This window comes from Dermacentor albipictus, chromosome 1 (assembly GCF_038994185.2).
Source record: "Dermacentor albipictus isolate Rhodes 1998 colony chromosome 1, USDA_Dalb.pri_finalv2, whole genome shotgun sequence".
Taxonomy (NCBI): domain Eukaryota; kingdom Metazoa; phylum Arthropoda; class Arachnida; order Ixodida; family Ixodidae; genus Dermacentor; species Dermacentor albipictus.
Window position 1 is genome coordinate 242,647,866 of NC_091821.1, and position 12,482 is coordinate 242,660,347.

At 50.4% G+C, this 12,482-nt stretch overlaps 1 protein-coding gene across 3 annotated transcripts in view; it reads right to left on the reverse strand.

The window, feature by feature from the left end:
* LOC135901604 (uncharacterized) overlaps positions 1-12,482 on the reverse strand; it is a 185,698-nt gene that overhangs the window by 43,877 nt on the left and 129,339 nt on the right. The window contains exon 1 of one of the 3 annotated variants that reach the window (XM_065431452.1): positions 1,179-1,288. The exons of the other annotated variants lie outside the window; for them this stretch is intronic. The gene's annotated coding sequence lies outside the window, so the exon portion shown is untranslated. Of the gene's footprint in view, positions 1-1,178; positions 1,289-12,482 lie in introns of those variants that run through there. 3 annotated transcript variants of the gene reach the window in all.

Consider the following 12,482-nt stretch of genomic DNA (forward strand, 5'->3'; position numbering starts at 1 on the left):
CTGTCTTTTTCGCATTTGGTTTTACAATACTGTCGTGAGGAAAGGGAATCCGAGAATATATTCTCGGATTCCCTTTTCTCACGACAGTATTGTAAAACCAAATGCGAAAAATGAATAAACAGCGATCCGATTACCTTCCTAACGTTCGTGTCGTCAAACTTTCCCAGTTAAACAAGTATAGAGAGACCGAGCCTTTCGTTTGTCGATTCATCTGGTCGCATTGAGGGCGATCGAATGCGCTGCGGTACTAGTTCTTGCAGCCGTTTCACGTTCTGGTCAATGCATATACAGTGAAAGCTCGTTAATTCGAACTTCAATAATTCGAATTTATGGATAATTCGAACTGTACGATTTGGTCCGGCCAAGCTCCACAGAAGTCTATGTATAAAAAAGTCCGTTAATTCGAACGCGAGAAGGTTCCCTCACGGATAATTCGAACTACGCTCACCTGGCACACGGCCAGAGAAAAGCGCCTACTGCCTACACACATGGCTGTATTGCCTCCGAAACGGAGAGAACGGCGAGAGAAGGCAAAATCGGAAAAAAATCTAACCGACGCGGGGTCAGCCAGAAGGCAGCGGCGGCTGCCGCCTCTCCGTTCTACGTAACCTCCGAGACTTCTTGCCCATTGCGAATCTCGGAGGCTTTGCAAATCTTGTACAGCTGCTAATGTTGTGCGGAGATGGCACGGCAAGCTCCGAAACACAGTGAATCAAGTACGTTGCAGCTGCGCTTGCAATCAAGAACCAACGAATCAGGGCTTTTGCCACCTTCACATGTTCAGCGTCTTTGTCTCGGCAGTCTTCATCGGTTGTGCACCTCTGTTTTCAGCTTAGGAGGTATCGGCCGTCGCGATTCATTGTGATGTGTTAAGCCTCGGCTAACGTTCGTTTCGGTGGACATCGGTGGTGTGGCACAGTCGGACCCAGAGCTTCGACTTGAAGATGGCATGTGCCCGCGGCACACGCCATCACTTTCTGACACGCCAAATTTCTGACATGCCCTACTGCTTCCAAATCGCAGTGTACTGTTGCCCTCCTTCACTTTCGTTAGTTCGAACTTTCGTTAATTCGAACTGAAGCGGCTTCCCCTTGCGGTTCGAATTAACGAGCTTTTACTGTATACGCATACGCGCACGTCGCAGTTGTGAGACACAGTACTCAGATAACACCACTTACGCTGGCGGGCGGCTTTTCTTCTTGCTTAGCTCCGCTGCACAGCGCCAGACGGCCGGCAGCCTCGGCCGCGTTTCCTCGGCTCGGAAGCGTCTGTTGCGAACGGAAGCCGTCGTCCTGGCGGCCCCGAAAGGGCTGCAGCGGCCAAAGTGCCGCGTGGCCCAAGTCACGCGATGGCACGTGGCCCCGCGCGCCGTTCTGGCCAAACGAACACGCCCCGCATCTGGTGATCTCCTTCTCCCACGGGTGCGAGCTGGTTACGCACACGCCCCCCGTGTGCACCGATTATGAGCCGCGATTAACCGTAGTGCCTGACGCGCCGCCCACGGCTTCCTCCCCCGAGGCCTAAGAACCGACGCCCGGGAAAGGCACTAACCGAAGGACTCCCCGAGCGCCGACTGCGTGCCCCCTTCTTGCATCCGTGCAACGGTGGACAAGCGCCCAAATACTAACAGTGCCTGTTTTGGGGCGGGCCCGTAAACGCAGGAATTCGTCGGCTAAGGAAGAAACCAAGCGATGGCGAGCAAATCGGTGGGGCAGCGCGCTACGGGCCAAACTGTCTCAGACAGGGCGAGAAATGTGGAGAAACTGGCCTGACGCAAGATGATTGAGCAGTGGCGAAGGTCCACTTTCCCTCCCCCGTTCTCACTCCTTCGCGCTAGACACTGCGGTGTACAATGTGCGAAGATATAGATGAGGCGTTTTTTCTTTCTCTCTCTCTCTCTCTCGTTCGTAGATTCAGGGTCGTTCACTCAAGGACATGCTTGGACGAAGAGCTATATTGCAGGGAGTATGTAGCTGGAGATATCACGAGAGAGAATGATTATGAGGCACGCCGTACTCCGGATTAATTTCGACAACCAGTGGCCCTTTAATGAACATCAGCAAGTGAAGACCTGGTATAGGTACTGATGACAGTTGACTCGGGAATATAACTTTTGGCGCCACATCAAGTTCTTCCATAGTGCCAACTTGGTCTTTATATGTAGGTTATATATGCCGCAGAAAACTCTGTGCATCTGCATTCGTTAAGTGTTTTTCAAGCTCGTTATGCTTCACTAACCATTACTTACTGCTGCTGGTGATGTTGGCGCGCCATCGACTTCGCAATCGCTGTGCCAGTGTATATATCTTAAGGTGTGTCTTTAAAATGCTGCAAACGCGTGATCATTGCGGAAGTAGCACGAATGTGCACCGTACATGTGCATGTGCACGCGTGCGTCGGTTTCATCGATCATTGCCGTTTCGCCATCGTCCCTCGCTGTCTCCTTCATTAAGCATGCTGCGCGTTGGAGGCAGAGGGAGGCGACTGGAGCTGCAGGAGCCGCTCAGAAGGCGCATCGCTAAAAATGGAGTGTTGCATTACCTCGGTGCAGCTGGCGCGCGTGCGTGCAACGCGTCGGCCGCCATCACGCTCCGAGCGGTTCCTTGACTGCTACTCGTGAAACAATCTTGCAACTCCGATCGCCGATTGGGCAACAAACCCTTTCCGTTTCTGTCTGCTAGGTTTTTCTCTCTCGACGCTCTTCCGAGGAAAACCATTGATGGACTTCAGAAAAACACGAAATCGGCCACACGACCCCGAAGGGAGAAGCCATGCATCATGTGCACTCGATAAGGCGGCCAAAGTATCGTACTGGCTTTTTCAGACTTGTTTACAGGCGGCCCACGCATACAGTGTCATATGACAGCCATGAGACCGGCGTGTGCCGTTACTCTCATCGTTTTCGCAAGCCGTCCGCCGGAGACGAGCTGGACACTTGAAAAACACGGCGAATGTAGTGCTTCGCCGCCTCCCCTTGCGCGCGTGTGGGCAGGTGTAGGTTACTAACCCACCTTTGAAAGCAGTGAGCCATAGGCGTTATTTGCCCAAGGCGGTGGCGGGCCGTGCCTGTCGGCGCGCTTCGGTGCCTCTGGAGCATAACAAGGCCTCGAAAAACACCGTGACTGTCCGCGACTCGAGCGCTCGACCCTGCAGTAACAGACCGAAGCGAATGTATCTGCGCGGGAAACGGCTCGCCGGCGAAGATGGACATGTCTGCCGAGACATGACGGGAGTAAACGCCTCCGCTGGAGAGGCTAAACGGGAGGAAAAAACAAGATACAACCGAAATTTGTAAGGCAACGAAACACGCTCGACTGCATAGCAGTGGGCTACTCAAAGCAGACGAGCGGCCGCATCGTCTGGGGAGCTCTCGCGGGAGTCTTCCTCCCTCCGCGGCTACGCGCGGCGGCGGCTCGCATCACCCTAAACGTTTCTCATTCAAGGTTGCCAGTAATTACCGGCCCGCTCGCGGACATTTCTCTTTGTTCCCTCTTCTGCCGCCGGTGTGACGTCATGGGGAGAGCCGGGCCGCGCGGTAAGAGGCCCTGTCCGGCGGTCACCGGCGCCACCCTTCGTCTGCCCAGCGTCTCATTGCGCGGTCACAAGAAAACAATAAAAGCAGACAAGCGCTGGTGTTCGGCAGAAACTCGGGTTGTTGACAAACGAGGCCTCTAGAAGAGACTGAGAGCGCAGTACGCAAGGAGACAGCCTGAGATGAATGCTCTTTGCTATATATAGACTGCGGCACAGCAGCAGCGCGTTCTTTCGTCTCGCAGGTAAACGCCAGCGTGGTTGACCCGATAGAGCGTCTGAGCAATACACTGCAGGAAATCACTACTTTCTCTCCTTCATCTATAACGGCAAAAATATCCGAATGAACACGTACCTCTGCTTCAAGTACCCGTATCAAGGCACTTGCGCAGTGCCATTGCTTTCGTTACGGTTCATAAACAGTTCGTCAAGACATTTAAGTGGGCTTTGTACCTTTATGTCTTTTTTCTGTATTTTTGTTTCATTTGCAGATAGGCAAATATAAAGAAAACGCTCACGGGCCGTAATACGGCATGGTTTGATGGTGCCTATTAACAAAGCCGCACTTTCATTGACGCCAGAGATGTATAGAAAGACGGGGAAGGTTATAACCAGGGGTAATTCCGGTTGGCTATCCTGCGTGGGTGAAAGTTGGTACTGCGTTAAAAGCAGAAAGTAAGAATAGACGTGAAAGGGCATAAGCTACGTACGAGGTGACTACACAAAGAACTCTATAGAATAGAAGCACACAAAGGAAACAACACGCAGCGCTGGCTGCGCAACAACAATTTTAGCTTTATTGCCACATCATAACGAGCGCGTCCGTGGGTGCTATGCACTGATCAATCCAAATTGAGTGGGTTCATAACATGCGCTCTAGTTATCGCCGCCTAATTATCGCCCGCGAAAGCTTTCAGATTGTCTAGTGAAGTGCTCTGCGGGTCGCATTGGCATGCCGAGTTCGATACGTGGCTCTTTCACTCTTACAATACCGAAGTATGAAAAAAGGACGGGTAAAAAATTCTACAGAGATCACGCACTGTGGTAATTGGTGTACGCGAAGCTTGCATGAGCCAGCAAGGCAGAACATCGCCTTACGACACAGACGCATAGCAGAGTTCAGTGACAAACGTGTCCCTCAGCCACCATGGTGGACCTCGCGGATCAAGCTGAAATTTTACTCAGCATTAAAACGCGTTGAAGCACAAGACACGACGTGCTCGACCTTTCAGAAACGTGCCGCAGCGGCACAGTATACGATGAGGGACGCGCAGCACATTTCGGTGACGAACGGGGTTTCGTAATTTCTATCTTCATCGTCAGCTAGAAGATGCGCGTGGTTACCTTTTATAATTAAATTGTTGCTATGCGACGCGGCTAACGCGCCAAGTGTCTCAAAGTGCTGGCTTGTACGAATGAAATGCGCAATTCGTGCGTGCGTGCGTGCGTGCGTGCGTGCGTGCGTGCGTGCGTGCGTGCGTGTGCGTGCGTGCGTGTGCATGTGTGCGTTGTGTGTGTGTGCGGCGTGGGGGAATTAGTTGCCCTTTCCCCTACGTGATTTATTATGATGATGTATTATTCTGGCTTTCGAACAAAATAAAATTATGATTAAGTTGTGACTACAGGCAATCTCGCTGCAGGGAATATCGAGTGGTTGTTAAAAAAATTTGGTAATAAAGGGAATAAAGATGGTAACGACTGCACTTAAAGATGCATTCATCAATACTGCTAGCGGTTCTCCAGTAGGCGAAATACATACACATGGCAAACCTATCCGCTTCGTTTGCCCGAACTCGACGCCAGCGGGTCGAGTCAGAAGTTGAGGTGAACCATCCCGACCTGAGCGCGTTTATAAATGCATATTGCCTAGCGTCCCTGCGCGAGTCCAGCGACCCTTTGCAGGCGGGTTGACAGAACTTGCCTCGACCATATGCCTTGACGACTGCTCGGCCCGATCCGCTAGCGTTTACAGGAAACCCTCGACCGGTTTTCGGCCCGAGATGCTCACTCAACCCGGCTTTATCGGGTTCATTTAAACGTAACTATAGGCATTGAACGTGTCACGACACCTACCGACGAACAGCTGTCGATGAAACAATGATTAACTGCACTAAGTGCACTATCGGGATAGCTCAAGAAAAGCATTCTTATTAGAGAACGTTAGATAACGGCACGAAAGCGCTTTGTGTAAACGCGAGAGTCCGCACTGTGCTTGGGTCCTGCTGGCACCCAGGCGGCACTTGCGTACGCAAGCAGAACCCAGGCCGTTTCGGTGCCCTATAGTCCAGAGCTCTTCACTGTGGCCACGGCAAGGCGGGCTCCGCGGCCCCCTCGGACCTAAGGCGACGGGCTCGGGTCTTGAGGACCCAACCGGGAGCCGCCCACACAAGTGGTAGCTTCTTGCGCCACGGCGCGCAGCAGTGACCCGATAAACCCGGCCACTTGCGCCCACCAGTGGGCTGTACAGCGCCGGCTCGAATATCGCGTAGAAGAAAACTGGTTTCCTCGTTTGAGCCGGCTCGCAGCTACTGTCGCGGCGGAGGGACGGCGCGCGGAGGCGCTGATGGAATAATGAACGCGTTTGCCGCCCACGACATTGCGTCGGGCTCTCTTTGCTTGGCGCTCATTACAGGCCCGTTCTGTCCCCATTCATCATCAAGACGGCGATACAGCTGCGGCCTCTTATGCGTGCCACCCGCCTGTCGCGCCGACATTGTCGTTTCGCACTGTCCGCCCCGCTGATTTCATGTAATACGACAGGATTACATTCCTGGCCCCTCGTATTTGTCCGAGACATTGAGGAAACTAGACGATCGTCCTCTGAGTGAACAGACAATATTAGAGTCGTCCCGACCGATCACCGGCTCAGAAGGCAGTGAAGGCACTTTTGTGTTTTCTCAGAACTTCTGGTTTGCTCGAGCGACTTTAACTGAAGTGCTGTCCGTACACGTACCTACACCTTCTATCTCCCTTCTTTCTCTTCCCCTTCTCCCTTCCCCCAGTGTAGGGTAGCCAACCAGACTATTGACTGGTTAACATCCCTGCCTTCCTGTATTCTTCTCTCTCTCTCTCTCTCTCTCTCCGGCCCCTCGCCTTCCTCCTTCGTCAAACGCCCCTGCACCCGTTTTCTTTAGTGGCACGGCTGTCCACGGCCTTAAAGGGACGCTGAATAGAAGTACTAAATCACTTTAGACTTGCATACAGTCGAATGCCTTTATAACGAAGTGCTTGGGTCCTCCTAAATCGTTCGTTATACACGTCACTTCGTTGTAAAGGTCGCGCACCGCACCGCTTACAAGAGAACCGGGACACGGTTACTTCATCGCGATTTATTTCAAGAAACCCCTAAAGGCCCTCACAACGAGGGTATTACATAGGGGGCTGACAAAAATTCTATAAACATCTAGAGAAGCGTATTAAAGGAATAGGCAACAAGAATAAAATAGCAGAACAGCAACACTCAATGAGACATAATGGGAAAACTCAACATAATAAACAGAACAAAAAAAAAAAGAAAAATCCTAAAAGTCATTTTGCTGCAAAGGCGTTCGTTGTAGAGGAGCTCCACTGTAGTATTCTTTCAGAACTGGTTTCGCTAATTTCGCGGTAGTGGGATGATTATCGCAAAAAAAAAAAGGCCAAATTTGTTTTTCTTATTTCGTGCCGAAACACCAGCGGCGGTACGTCAACGTGAGATTACAAAGTATTTTTTCGTATTTGTGCCATCGTAGCGCAGTACACGTTCTCGAAGCCCTTCAAGTTAACTCTTTCGCTGGTTCAGGATATGCATTTTTGTCGATAAGAAATTAACCAGTCCCGAGCAAATGCCGTCGAAATCCGTGAAATCGCGACGAGCTGGTGCGGGCACTTCAAGGCGGCGTCGACACCGGCGCCTTTCGTTTTTACATCTTTTCTGGCTTACCAAGCTCACTGTAACCCTAGCTTTCTTTCTACATATCGTGTAAGGGTAACTTACTGATACAGCTAACCCATCTCTCCTCTTTACCGTACCTTCAATGGCCTCGTGTGCCGCCGAAAAACATGTCTAGTGCATCGCCACTTTGCTTCTCTGCCGCTGACCGTGTACTGTCCTTGCAACTCGCCTCCAGATTTCGTGTAAGTGGCGGAGCATAAGCTACAACCCCTGGTATCACCTGTTCTGACCACTGCTGTTGCGCATTCGGCAAACAGCTTTTTTTTTATTTTAGCCCTCTGCTCTGTACTATTTATTTTCCCCTCCTGTTTGCGTCATTATGCCTGCACTACTAAATAAATAAATAAACAAACACATAAATAAATAAACAAATAAACGTACCACGTTAACTTGAAAAGCAACACACAAAATCACCCACCAAAACAACGCACTATTTTGATCTGTCTTATTGCTGCTTGTGGCAGCTCAATGCAAGTTTTCTTTTTCATTTTTCAATTTTTGTTCTTTCTTTGCGGAATCAACTGTCAACTGTCCACATGTACCACTTGTGGCATAAATGAAGAGAAAAGAAAGAAAGAAAGAAAGAAAGAAAGAAAGAAAGAAAGAAAGAAAGAAAGAAAGAAAGAAAGAAAGAAAGAAAGAAAGAAAGAAAGAAAGAAAGAAAGAAAGAAAGAAAGAAAGAAAGAAAGAATCTAACGGAGTGTTAGCATCCAAAAGAAATGGATCACTGAAATTTTCATAGGTCCCTTGTTTCTTATCATTGGAGTTAAATATTCGTTTTTCATTGACCGGAGGGACGCGGACAAAGACGTTCTCGTTCACCGTCCGGCGGCCGTTGCAAGCGGAGCCAATTGGCAGCCACGCGACCGGGGCTAAACAAACAGAAAACGTTCCTCATCGCCCACTGGGCATTGGCGGCCAGCAGAGACACGTTGTATCTGTGCCGGTAACACCAGGCATGGGCGACCTTGAAAAAATAACTTTTCCTCGACATCGCCCCCTTTTTCCGTACTCGCCAGCTCCGACTCCCAGTCACTCCCCCCCACGTTATTTTTCTTCCTTATTTCTTTCCTCCCTCCCCAGTGCAACCGCGGACAGGTGGGGTTCCCAGCAGCAGCAGCAGCAGCAGCAGAGGGTGCGGCGTTCGGGAACAGCGAGTGTGCCGCATTAATCGTGCCTGCGCGGCGCACGATGCATCAGTGGACGGGAGCGCCGTGCCCTTTCCGCCGTGCGCAGCGCCGCGGGCTGCTTACGCAAAGACCTCTCCACTGGCTTTGTTTTGGTCTGGCCGTGTCTGCCGTGCAGTGCGGCGGCCTTGAGACGCCCGTGGCAGAGAGTCGCCGCCGGGCGACCTGTCATCCGCGCTGCACGGCCACCGCGCGCGCCCCTCCAGCGCGAGGAGCCTGCATGCAGAGGCGTTCGCCGGCCATCCACGCCTGAGAGTCGCACGGCGCGCCCCGGCACCTCTACAAAAGCGCGCATGGCTGCAGAGAGGCCTATGCGGCTCTGCGTTACGGCTCGCCACACGCTTGGACAGGCCCGAATCCATTGAATCAGTTTAGGCTGGTAAAGTGCTGTTTCAAAACATGTTCATTCATGTGAGCGGCCAAAGGCTGATTACTAGTGGAGGAAGTACAAGCACCCCCCCCCCCTCCCGCAAGTCATTGTGTCGTCAAGGATTTAGGGGTATTTTATCGTGTCTTTGCGTTTTGACGAGAGAAAATTCCAGAAACTTACTGGGCCAAGTAGTTACTCGGTCAAAATCATGAGGTCATGTCGCGCTGGTACGGGAACTTCAGGGTGGTGGTAGCACGAGTCATTCGTTCTTGCGTCTTTTTCGGGCCAGCCGAGCATCCTCTCACATATGAATGACCATTTCGCTATTGCAGAAGCATGGTTTACTAATGCAGCTTACTCTTTCTATTTATTGTCATATATTGGTTCGCACCGGTGCCGGAACACATTCTAACTGTTTAAATACACGTGGTGTTTCGAGACTGTTGCGAGCAGGTAAAGATGGGAAATGCTACAGCCTTGTTATTTATATTACGTGCAATAAACTTCGTTTTGAAAGCACGGGCTCAAGATCACTCGCAACAGTACAGTGCGCATTATGGTGGCTACCACGCAGCTCTCGTTGGTACAGCTCTCGTTGGTACAGCTCTGTAAAGCGCCTACTCGAAAGCCACCATATTTGGCAAGCAGTACACCTCCCGTACACATTACACGTCAAAAACGATTAATCACTCCTATTGCAGTTATTATTGCGCATGCGCTTAAGTGTTGCGTGCTGCAGTGTCTTTTAGTTAACGCATGCGGGCTTTACGATTGCGCGAATTAACCACCACGCATAAAAACGCCATGCATAAAAAATTGACAGTTACCTAAGTATCCTTACATGGTTTTAATGCGCTGGCATTATGACTTCTATAATTAATTGGTTATGTCCATGACACGTGACGTCATACATTGGCACATGTTAATCACAACTCCACGTTAGTCCACCGTAATTCACTTTAATCCACCTTCAGTCACCTTTACTTAACTTTAATTCACTTCACGCCACATTAAGTCACCTTACTCTATAGCTTGTTCTAATTTTAATTCACTTTAGTTCCCTCCAATTCACCTTAAGTGCGCATAATTACTGCTAATTAAAGGTGTTATACCATTTACCATCTTCAGCATCACGACTGACGTAGACGCATACCATTTACTATCATCTGTATTATTACTGACATCATACAAGACGCTGGTGACGTCAATGATGATGATGATATTTGGTACCACCGCTCGATCACGCCGGATTTTCTGCCTCATAGGACATGTAACGCTTTCGCATTAATAAAGGCAAACAGTCCGCCCGGGCGATATGTTAGCGTTGCATGCTTAATTTTATGGCCTTTCTGCTACACAAACGCTATGCGGTAAGGGGTTAACGAACATCACGAACCCTGCATTCTAAATACTGTTGAGCCACGAAACGAAGCGACACGAAAACTATTCTTCGCAGCGCCGGGTCTCAGAAACTGCGCCAACTATCACTGTCGTTGTTTCGCACTTAAAGCGAGACTGCCTTGTTTTATTGTTTTTTTTTGTTTTGTTTTTTGTTTTTTGTCGAGTGACCTACGCCAGCAGATGCGCAGAACTTGTCATGCAGAATACGCGTGAACACGTTGATGATAACCACTGGATACCATCTTGAACGTCAGTGGAGCTAAAGCTGTGCAGCGTTGTCACAGTGCGCTACAGCTTCAGCTGTTCTCGTAGGTCTTCGGGAATTTCTAAAGGCCTCGCGCGCTTGTATGGCGGCGCCAGCGTTCCCGAACGCGACAGCGCCGCGACGGCCAGGGCGAGCAAATTCCATGTGCTCCCGTCCCGGCGCGTTGCCCGAAGTTGTATACGCGGCGGCTGTAGCCGTGTGACAAGAGCATCGCGAAACGAACACCGCCTGCTGTTTTGCGGCTACATAGAAGGATAGTAACGCTGGCAAGTACTTCAAATGAAGCATTGTTGATCTGAACTGCAATTCGGTTCACGGTGCTGACTTCTACGTCGCTAATCATGTATTGCGCGAGGGAAGAGTTCAGCAGTGCCACCGGTTTGTTGGAAATCTTCGGAAAGTGCGTGGCACAAATAAAAAGCATGGAGTACAACGTGCACTTAGACGTGAGCGCAGTAGAGAATTTTTGTTTGTTTGTTAGAATAAGATAATAAGATACCCAAGCCGCACTAAGCATTAAGGGACGCGAACTCCGTTGTGGGTCCTGCGGGCTCTTTCGTGCTTGCTTCGCGTTGTTTTCTACGCACGCGGTTTGTGTCCGCAACGCTTGGACACTCCAACATAAATATGTGTACACTGTTTCCTTGCCACGCATTCCGGTTATTATCGCAACACTCCTTTTGTAGTACTTGCATTTTAGAAAGGTTTGTTTTATCACCAGCTTGGCTCATCCGTTTGGCCCATATACGCGGCACGCATTGGCTATAGCACGTGGTGACCGGTACTATACGAACGTGCGCGTGCCGCAGTTTCGCGGCCTGGCACGAGTTTGACGCTATTGCAGAAAGCGGGCCTGCCCTACGATGAACCAGGAACAAGCAGCCTGGGCCCGACTCGCATTCCCAAATCTGCTCGTTCATTAGCGCTCGGCCGGCCGCCGTCGCTAATCAGGCATCAGGATCGGCTACCACTTTCCCTCACAGAACAATGCTAGCGTAAGAAATTTTTGTGGATACTGGTGCTGCTCAAAAGCGAGCTCGCGACGTCAGATACGAAGGCAGCTGCAGCAAAGTGAGCTCTCCGCTTTTTGTTAGGAGTACTATGCATGCAGTGGCTCGAGTTTCGATACGTTACAGGTTCATTAGAATAATGAACGAAAACAAGGGACCCGAATAGGCCCAAATAATATCTAAGAGAGCAACCAGAAGAAAGTGTGGAAGACGCGTTGGTTTGCGCGCGCCGTGCGACTGCAATCAGCCTCGATACGATTTCCAGAGAAATCGATATAGTTTCGCATTCTCCAGCTTCCAGGTGGTGTGTTATTATAGCTGTTGTGAGGGTGACACCTGTGCACGCAACAGTAGACAGACTCTCTCTCTTTCTCTCTTCTTTTTTCCATCGAGTACTTAGGTTCCCGTCGCTAGTGGTCATTCTCACCCCTGCCTGCGCGGCGGCGAGCAGGGAACACAAATTTTTCGCTGGCCCTCGCCGTAGTGGCGCTGCATGTCCTATTCGAAACAGCAGCGCACGAGGCCTATAGCACCATGTTTAACATTCACAGCTTCTTTTTCCCCAGTGTAGGGTAACAAATCGGACGCTCGTCTGGTTGACCTCCCTGCCATTCTTCTCCTTGCTTTCTCTCTCTCTCTCTCTTAACAACTTCTTCTAACTCCATTGTATTTGTGTGGTTGCGATGCCTTCGAGCGATTTATACTTTGTTCATTTGTCCCCTGCATATGGTAGACAGGCAATTCTGTAAGTGGTGAGAACCGTTTCGCACGTTTAAGTCTTTCA